At 43.4% G+C, this 9991-nt stretch overlaps 1 protein-coding gene across 7 annotated transcripts in view; it reads right to left on the minus strand.

Annotated features, from left to right (window-relative positions):
* The window catches only part of COL6A3 (collagen type VI alpha 3 chain), a 117239-nt gene extending 111032 nt beyond the window's left edge, over window positions 1–6207 (minus strand). For 3 of the 7 annotated variants that reach the window (XM_029069575.2, XM_029069572.2, XM_029069571.2), the window contains exon 1: window positions 5737–6207. The gene's annotated coding sequence lies outside the window, so the exon portion shown is untranslated. The remainder of the gene's footprint in view (window positions 1–5736) is intronic. The other 4 variants (XM_029069574.2, XM_029069576.2, XM_029069578.2 and 1 more) reach the window with 4 other exon arrangements.
* Between the last annotated feature and the right edge of the window lie 3784 nt (window positions 6208–9991).

Consider the following 9991-nt stretch of genomic DNA (forward strand, 5'->3'; position numbering starts at 1 on the left):
TGCAGCTCCTAAAACGGCGGAAGAAAGGAGATGTGATTTATCATCCTTCGAGCTGTCAGCTTGCGATGCGTTTGATGGCAGATTTAGAACTTTGTTTCAACTCTTGCAGCCAAGTGGGAGTTCCAATATCTAAGTTTTGCTGCCCCCTGATGGAAGCCTCGTTTGACAACGATGAGACGCCTGTGGTTTACCAGTCAATCAGTCAGTGCTACGTATTGAACGTTTACCGTGTGCAGAGCACTGTACTAAGCGCTTGGGAGACTACAGTACAACAATAAACAAACACATTCTCTCCCCTTGTGGGCACTCCTGGCCTGCCAGGTGTCCAGGCAAGATTGGAACAAATGACACCAGAAACTTTCCAACAGAATCTGGTTAGATAATAAACACGATGGAAAAAAAAAATATTTAAGGATTGTTTCCTTGGGGCGAAGAAGGAAACTTTGAACACTTTTATGCCGCATCTGTTGCAGAAGTTTGCCAAGCCAAAGCTTGGGCTGCATAGTGATTTCCCAGGAACCCGAATGATGCATTGTTTTTGTAGCTTGGAAGGGGGAATCAGCATAATGATTGTCCAAGTTAGTGGAGCTGCTTATTAATAATAATAATAATGATTGTGGTAATTGTTAAGCACTTACTATGTACCAGGCAGTGTAATAAGTGATGGGACAGATACAAGTAATTGGACTGGACACAGTCTCTGCCCCATACTGCTCTCATAGTCTCAATCCCCATTGTACAGATGAGGTAACTGAGACTCAGAAAAGTAAAATGACTTGCCCTAGGTCACACAGCAGGCAAGTGGCAGAGCTGGGAATAGAACCCAGGTCCTTCTGACTCTCAGGCCCGTGCTCTATCCACTAAGCCATGCTGCTTCTCCTGCCACTTCCATGAAGAGCTCAATTATTTGATAATAGAATTTGTAAAATCAATCAAAGTCACCTTCAATACTAAACGTGAATTGGGTCAAAGAGTTTTCATATAACCATTGCTCTGAGCAAAAGGAGCCAGCTACACCACAGGAACAATACCAGAAAATTCAGCATTCTAACTCTACCCTACTTTACTAGGCTGGCTTACTTGTAAAAAGCCAGACTATTTCAGTTTAAAATAAAATATTCAAAATGAATTGACCAGAATACTCTTTTTAATTGAAGGGGAAATGAAGTTTTTTCAGCAACTCTGATTCAGTGAAATGTTGAATTTTAAGTCATTTGAAAATGATTAAACTAATTGTTAATGCCCCGAAAGTTCTTCTACCATGTGAAAGAACAGGAAAGATTGCCACTTTCTAACCACTCTTGGTCCATCCAGGGTGGGAAGACAGGCAGCTTTAACCATTTTCCTATTGAGAAAAGGTTGCTTAACTTCATGCTGCTCAAAGTTGCTAGCCAAACCGGCTTTGAAATTTTGATCCCAAATTTGGACTGTGAAACCCATTTGAGAAAACTCCAGAGGCTAATAAACTGGTTTCCTGGAACTTCTTCCACAGAGACCTGAGTCATCTTCAGCTGCAGTTCCCCAGTTTCCAAACGTGAATTCATTTTGACTCAGGAGAATCACAGCTCAGAGCTGTGACCAAGGGACCTGAGATGTGGGAGTCCTTAAGGGGAGCCTATGGGAAGTTGTCACTCTTGTACAAAATGCTTTCCTGGGCCCAACTGTCCCCACCCATTCTGGGGGACTCTGAACTTCAAATGCTTCTTTGTGTGTAGAACACACCCAGAAATTAAGCCTTGTTGAGCATTGCCAGACCACAGAATGCTGCCAGACCCTTGAATAAGGATAACCGTTTGTTCACAAAAGTCACTCCAGCAGAACTTTCTTTTTGGGTAATTTTCCTCTCTCCTATTTTCTCCACATCATGCTTTTATTCCCCCTTTTACTAAACTATGCTTATCTGGGCTGTGTTTATGGGCTGCCCAGCAAATGAGAGTGACATGAAATCATCAGTCCCTAACATGTAAATGCTCTACTATTGTGTTCCTTTTACAATTCTTTTGAATCCTATAGTTCCAGGGGACATGTGACTTATACTTTCTCTGAGCAGATTGGACAGGGAGGGCTATCAATGTGTCTACCAACTCTGCTATGTACTCTCCCAAGCACTTAAGTACAGTGCTCTGTATACAATAAGCACTCAATAAAGTAGCACTGAATGATTTAGTACCTTGGCTATTTACTGATAGCTAAAAATTTTGCAGGCAAATATTTTCAAATCAAAACATCATCTAATATCCCTCATGCTGTACTAACCCTACAATTGATCAACATTGTTGAAAACTACCATTTTATCCATCACCAACCTGGGAAGAATTTTAGTCATGTATTCTTCAGATTGTCTATTCCCCATCTACCTAATCCCCACTACCAAATTTAGGAAATTTCCACATGCAGTGTACAATCCACTGTAACTTAGTAGAACATAGTGCCCTCTAGGGGAAGCAGAATTAGAGTGAAATAGTTGCTCAAGTTTAATTTCACGTTTAAAATTTATTTGTTATCCAAGGTGCCCCAGTGAAGTTGACAAATCTTATGAATTATATTACAATCTTAGCATAAAGCTTTTCTTTGCCAAAGACCAAACTGCAAAATAAGTGTTGTTCTCCTTCATCTTCTCCTGTATCCTCGCTGCAACTTCTGACACTGAAGCTAAGAAAAATAAACCAAGGAATGGAAAAAAGACAGGCTTCTCTTGCCAGTCCACAGTGGTTTGAGGAGGAAGCGATTTAAGGACCTTTCTAGTACAAGTATGTAAAACTTTGCTGATTTAATTTTTTTTATGTACAACAACTGGAGGGAATATTTTTTCTCAATACTGGGACAGTACTTCTCAAGATTTGGATATTTGATTGCAAGGTCTTTTCTACTAACAGCCTTTCACTAAGACTTACTCGCTGGCTAACATGGGACAGAGTGAGTTTGAAAGTCAAAAAAGTGATCCTAGGGTGAAACACTGCTGGATAACTCCTATTCAGAAGGAAAAACTGGCATAAAACTCTACCTTGAGCCCAACTGAATATTTAGACCTTTTGCCAAATGGACTGGATGAAAACCAATTATTAAGACACCTAGCTAAAAATTACACCCATCAGGAAGATGCTAAATGCCAACGGAATTCGAGGCTGACTGAGGGGTTTTTTTAAAAGCAAAATGTGGAATTTCACATTAAACAGTGAGTATGAGAAAAACTCTGTCCCATAAGGGTTTTGACACCTCAACCAAGTAAGCAGTGAGCCTAAATTATAAAATCCCCTTTCAGATGAAAGACAAGGCAGAATTATTGAAAGTCCTCATGAGAAAAGAAAGCCTCTGCAGGGCCACCTTGGACTGGATTAGAGGTGAACAATCCTGGCCTCCTGGAACTTTTTGGAAGACCCTTTGTAGAAAGGTTTTGGCAAGCTACTGAAGCCTGTGTATGAGATAATATGCAATATTATTGCCAAGAGTGGCAAAATTCAACCCTATACTTCTACTATTCTCAGAGATGGCTCCATTTCTTCCCCAGACACAACTGAGAACTGCCTCATCTCTCAACCCTCAAGTATTCCAGCATAGCGGAGTGAACCACAGTAAGGTGCCCTCTTTACAGGACCTGCCCTCAGGGGTTCAAGTACTAAACCCCAACTCATAGTGCAGTGCTTTGCACAGTACTTGTGATGAACACTGCACCCTTTTTATTTCAATAATTTCCATGCACATTTCTTCCTAAAAAAGATTGAAGCTAACATCCTATTTGAGACACGGTCTGAGTTGCATCCATCAAAAGGGAGTCACAGAAACTAAGAAGGGAAACCTGGGGAGGTGGGGGGAGGAAATGATGAAGGAAGGATCAGAAGAAGATTCAGCAGCCCAGTGTGGCTGAAGAATTGCTATTGTCCATTGAGTAGGGCAGAATCAAAATTCCTAAAATCTTCTAAAGAAGTTGGAAAGCTCTGTGAGAAAAAATAGGCTTGAAGGATCAAGCTCAGAGGAAAGAATGATCACCCCAGGAATGGTCCACTGATATCCTACTCCTGGGGTTATTCTGAATCAAGGGAGTTGGGGGCTTTGCCACTGATGTCTGCTTACCAGCTAACTGAGGGAGTAGGAAAGAAGCCCTCTGTGAAACAGAGACTATCTTTCTGAGAAGGACAGCCTGAGGCACTTATAGACGCTCAGTAGAGAAAGTGTATTGTTACACATAGTCCGAGAACTCAGCATCTTTGATGCCATGGATGTACTGAATACCCACTGGGCGCCTGTTGTATGAAAATGAGGTCACCTCAATTGGTAAATTTGCTCAAAGCAAATTCCTACTGGACCTGGCACAAAGTCTCTGAACTAATTCTATCCTGTCCTCCTATTTTCTTGGCAGCAGCAATTGTCCAAGGGCCACTGGCTTCATGATCTGCCTGTGAAGTCCTGGAGAAAGTCAAGTCCATTTTCCAAGGACCCTGCCCTGCCACACTCTTTGGCTCAATCAGTGGTATTTGTGGAGCACTTACTGTGGGCTAGGCACTGTACTAAGATCTTAAGAGAGTACACTACACTATCCCTGCCTACAAGGAACTTACAGTCTAGAAGGGGAGGAAGACATTAAAATAAATTACAGTCATCCCAAGCCCTGAAACTGAACAGCAATGAATAATAATGAAGATATTTGTTACATTTACATTAATGTGGATAAATAATTAGTATAAGAAATAATCAGAGTAGACACAGTCCCTGTCCCACATGGAACTCACAGTTTTAATTCCCGTTTTACAGATGGGGCATCTGATCAACAGAGAAGTGAAGTGACTTGCCCAAGGTCACACAGCAGACAAGTGGAGGAATGGGATTAGAACCCAGATCCTTCCCAGGCCCGTGCTTTATCCACTACTCTGCCAACTCGATGCCCTGCAAAAATGGATCCCCTATCCTCTCCCCGGCTAGCCCACCCACTCAAACCCTGGCTCTACTGGGGTTCAGTTATCCATGAGCTTGGTACAGAACTCAGCAAGCCATCCCTGCCCTTAGATGTGGGAACACCCGCAAAGCCCAAGGATGGTTCCCAAGCTATCCAGCCACAACTGGGTGCCTCACTGCAAAATCCTTCGATTCTCCCACTTGGCCCTGCCCAAAGATTCCAATCCCTAAGGAATTCCAGGCACCCAAAAGAGGCAGAGTCCCTCGGCACAGACTCCTTAGCTCTTGGAATCCCCTCAAACCCATCCATGGCACGAACTCTGCCCCAAACCCTTCCTCCCTTCCCCACCCCGAGGTCCTCGGCCATTATACTACAACACTATGGAAAGTTCACCAAGGGACTCTCTGAATACACAATCTTGAATTCCCTCAAGTAAAACTGCCTGTCAAATGTACAGATTCCAAAGTCGCTTTAAAGAAAAAAAACTCCACAACTAGAACAAAATCAGGAAGAAAGAGATCATTACTGATACTATGCCTATCAGCCAGGCTTTAGGCAGAAAGTGAGGTGCAGGAGAGATTGGAGAGGTTCATGATGATCTTAGAGCCACCACTGGACTCGAAGGAAGAAATAAGCAAACGGAAAACTGCAAATGCTTCAAGGAAGAGAAAAAACATCATCTGAGCCTGCTTCTAAGAGACTTGAAAAAAAGCAATACATTCCAGATGAATCAAATGGAAAGAAAAGCAAAAAGCTGCTGCAGCAGCAAATGGCTAGAAGCAGTCACCTCAGTGGAAAGAGGCTTTTCCTTTTCGCCCCCTCCAATTTTAAGAAAGAAAACTTACCCCTGAGCACAGGTGAAGAATGATTTAGTCCTGAACGTTGCTCTTCAGGTTATCTGTGCTTCTGGTTCATATTTCTTCCTGTTACTTTTGGTCTCCTTTTCTTTTAGCTGCTTTTCTCTGCTTGGAGAAAAGCCTGGGGTGGGGAGGGGGACAGGGAGGATATGGGGTACAGGATCTTGGGAGAACAAGCCCTTTGCAGTCCCTCTGTATAGCTGGAGAAGTGAAGGACTCTGCTGCCTTTGATGGCAAAGGCAGCTATGAACTGGATACAGCAATCCAGTCACGGCTTCCTCCACCTCCTCCTCCGCGCTGAGAGACCGACCAACCCTAAGCTAAATGAAAACAGACTCACTCAGCTTTGTTTCCTCTGGCCCCCGTTCGAGGCTGATGTCACACTTCGAATATTGCCTCCACCTCATAAGCTTGCAAGTTGGGCTCTGGAAAGGCGAGCTCATGAGGAGGAGGCCGTGGTGCGTTCCCTGTCCCCTTGATGCCTGGGTCCGGAGGCGAGGCGGGAGCGAAGCCAAATCCACTTTGGGGTAACCCTCTGAACTTATTCCCTGCTTGCCAAGGTTTTCAAGTCCTGTTTTCCAAGATAATTTGAAAAAGGAAAACAGGAAATGAGTCTTCCCCCCCCACCCCCAAAACTGAAATTAAATGGAAACAAAAATCTATGAATCAAATGCAAAAAATACCTGGATATAAAGGTTCAGGTTTGTTCAGGAGTAAGTTCTTGAACATGGAACCATCCCTCAAAATTCCTCTCATGCTTTCATTCATTCATTCAATCATATTTATTGAGCGCTTACTGTGTGCAGAACACTCTACTAAGCACTTGGTAGTATACATTATAAATAACAATAAACGGATATGCTCCCTGCCTACAATGAGCTTACAGTCTAGAGAAGAGACAGACAGGAATTAAAGTAAATTACAGTTATGTACATAAGAGTTCTCCAAGTGTTCCCTAAGCTCCTTGGACTTATGTTAATAAAGTTGGTTTTCTTTGTAAAGAAACAGGCACAATGATTGAGAACTCACCTCCTCCAGGAGGCCTTCCCAGACTGAATCCCCCTTTTCCTCTGCTCCACCTTCCCTCCCCACCCACCCTCTGCTCTTCCTCCTTCCGCTCCCCTCAGAAATGTGCTTATTTGTAGATATTATTTATTACCCTATTTATTTTGTTAATGAGTTGTACATCCCCTTGATTCTATTTATCTTGATGATGTTGTCTTATTTTTGTTTTGTTCTGTTTTGCTTTGCTGCCTGTCTCCCCCGTTTAGACTGTAAGCCCGTCATTGGGCAGGGATTGTCTCTATCTGTTGCTGAATTGTACATTCCAAGTGCTTAGTACAGTGCTCTGCACATAGTAAGCGCTCAATAAATACTATTGAATGAATGATAAGATGAGGATACTTCCGTTATATGTTGTTACTAGTTAGCTCAACTCATATTTAATCTGAAACATGCTGTCCAACAACTTAATCACCTGCGGAGTAATCTTTTGCTGGAAATGGCTAGTTGAAAACACCATTTGTCCTTAAGTGCCTACCTGTGTTTTTAATTGTTATATTTGATCTCAAGATGATTTTACAACTATGTTCAAACTGTAAATAAGTGATAAAGTCAGTGGCCACAGCTACACATGGCAAACTCAACCTATCAATCAGTAGTATTTTTTGAGCACTTACTGTGTGCAGAGAACTGTACTAAATGCTTTTAAAAATGGTATTTGTTAAGCACTTACTATGTGCCAGGCACTATATTAAGCACTGGGGTATATAAACGCTAATCAGGTTGTACACGGTACCATGTCCCACTTGGGCCTCACAGTCATTTGACAGATGAGTTAACTGGGCACAGGGAAGTGATGTGACTTGGCCAAGATCACCCAGCAGACAAGTGGAAGAACCAGGATCGGCATCCAGGTCCTCTGACTCCCAGGCCCATGTTCTATCCACTTTCCCTGCAGAACCCTGGAGTTCTCCTGTAGTTGCTAAAACATTTTGGTCTGTTTTCACTAGAATCAATCAAACATATTTATTGAGCACTTACTGTATGCAGAGCACACCACGTCCTCCTGCGGTCCTGGAATGCCCTCCCTCCTCACCTCCGCCAAACTAATTCTCTTCCCCTCTTCAAAACCCTACTTAAAGCTCACCTCCTCCAAGAGGCCTTCCCAGACTGAGCTCCCCTTTTCCCTCTGCTCTCTCTAACCTCCCTTCACCTCTCCACAGCTAAACCCTCTTCAGCCCCTTCTCCCTCTGCTCCTTCCCCCTCCCGTCCCATCCCCTAAGCACTGTATTCGTCCGGTCAACTATATATATCTTCATTGCCCTATTTATTTTGTTAATGAGATGTACATCACCTTGATTCTATTTATTTGCTATTGTTTTAATGAGATGTTCTTCCCCTTGATTCTATTTATTACCACTGTTCTTGTCTGTCTGTGTCCCCCCATTAGACTGTAAGCCCGTCAGAGGGCAGGGACTGTCTCTATCTGCTACCGATTTGTACATTCCAAGCGCTTAGTACAGTGCTCTGCACATAGTAAGTGCTCAATAAATACTATTGAATGAATGAAGTGCTTGGGAGAATAAACTACAACAGAATTAGCAGACACTTTCCCTGCCCATAACGAGCTTGCAGTCTAGAGGGGAACAAGAAAATTGAGAAGTGGTGCGGAATCCCTGGATCATGCTGAAGTTATTGGGTTGGTCTCAAGCAGATATGGGTTTATGGATGTGGCTACAAGGGAACTGGCTCAGCTAGACCAATGGCTGAACACTGGGCTGCTCTCCAAGGCAGAGCAACTGGCATTCCCTACTGGAATCCAGGAGTCAAGCTGCCAATTTGACTAACCGGAGCCAGCAGCAGCAAGTGATATTTATTGATTCTGGCATTGTTTAGAATGCCTGTCCCCTAAGAGCCTGGGGTCTGCACAGACTAGGGTGTCAGTAGCATGCCCTAATAATGATGATAGTTATGGTACTTGATGATGGTATTTCTTAAGCCCTTACTATGTGCTAAGCACTGTTAAGTGCTTGCTATGTGCCAGTCACTGTTCTAAGAGATGGGGTAGATACAAGTTAAGAAGATTGCTCACAGTCCCTGTCCCACATGGAGCTCACGCTCTTAATCCCCATTTTACAGATGAGATTAATGAAACCCAGATAAGTGAAGTGACTTGCCCAAGGTCACACAGAAGACATATGGCAGAGTCAGGATTAGAACCCATGTCCTTCTGACTCCCAGGCCCATGATCTATCCACTAAACCACACTGCTTCTCACATGTGCTCTGCACATAGAAGGTGTCAGAATAGGGCTCAGAACACCATAATAATAATAGTAATAATAATTGTGATATTTATTAAGAGCTTACTACATGCCAGGCACTGTATTAAGCGCTGGGGTAGATACAAGGTAACTGGGTTAGACACAGTCCCTGTCTTAGATGGGGCACCCACTTTTATCCTCATTTTACAGATGAGCTGACTGAAGCACACAGAAGTGAAGTAACTTGCCTAGAGTCACACAGCAGATAGGGAGGAGCTGGGATTCGAACCCAGATCCTTCTGACTCCCAGGTCTGTGCTCTATCCACTAAACCATCCTGCTTCAATAGACAGTGACAATGGGACTTGGCTTTCTGTAGGCTGTAAGTTCCTTGAGGGAGGGGATCATGCCTACCAATTAATCAATCAGTGATATTTACTGAGCACTTACTATATGCAAAGCACTGCACATGGTACTGAGCACTTACTATATATAAGCACTGTATATACAGAGCTTGGGAGAGTACAACAGAACTAGCTGGCATTCCCTGCCCACAGTGAGCTGTACTGTACTGTATTTTTCCAAGCACTTAGCTCAGAGGTCCGAACACAGTAAGCGCTCAATAAACTGATTGCAAGGAGTAGTCGATAGGCCTCAGCTACTTCCCAAATATGGTAAGTTATTGTGAGTGGCCTTAGTCCAGATGGGAAACCCAGCGGTTCCTTCATTCCAGTACAAACTATTTTGTCCTCATACATTATGACCCTGGTAACATGTGTTCCTTCCCCATCTCCTTGGACCTAGATCCTCTCGTCCAGGAAGGGCCAGGCCAAATCACTGCCTGACTCGAGCCCCTGCTCAAAAAACCCAGGATCCAGATGGATGCTGGTGGTCCACAATGATCTCCTCTCCCTTTATTCATCCCCGCCACTCCCAGCCCCACAGCACTAACGTACCTATCTGTAATTTATTCATTTAT

The sequence above is a fragment of the Ornithorhynchus anatinus genome, chromosome 7 (assembly GCF_004115215.2).
Source record: "Ornithorhynchus anatinus isolate Pmale09 chromosome 7, mOrnAna1.pri.v4, whole genome shotgun sequence".
NCBI lineage: Eukaryota > Metazoa > Chordata > Mammalia > Monotremata > Ornithorhynchidae > Ornithorhynchus > Ornithorhynchus anatinus.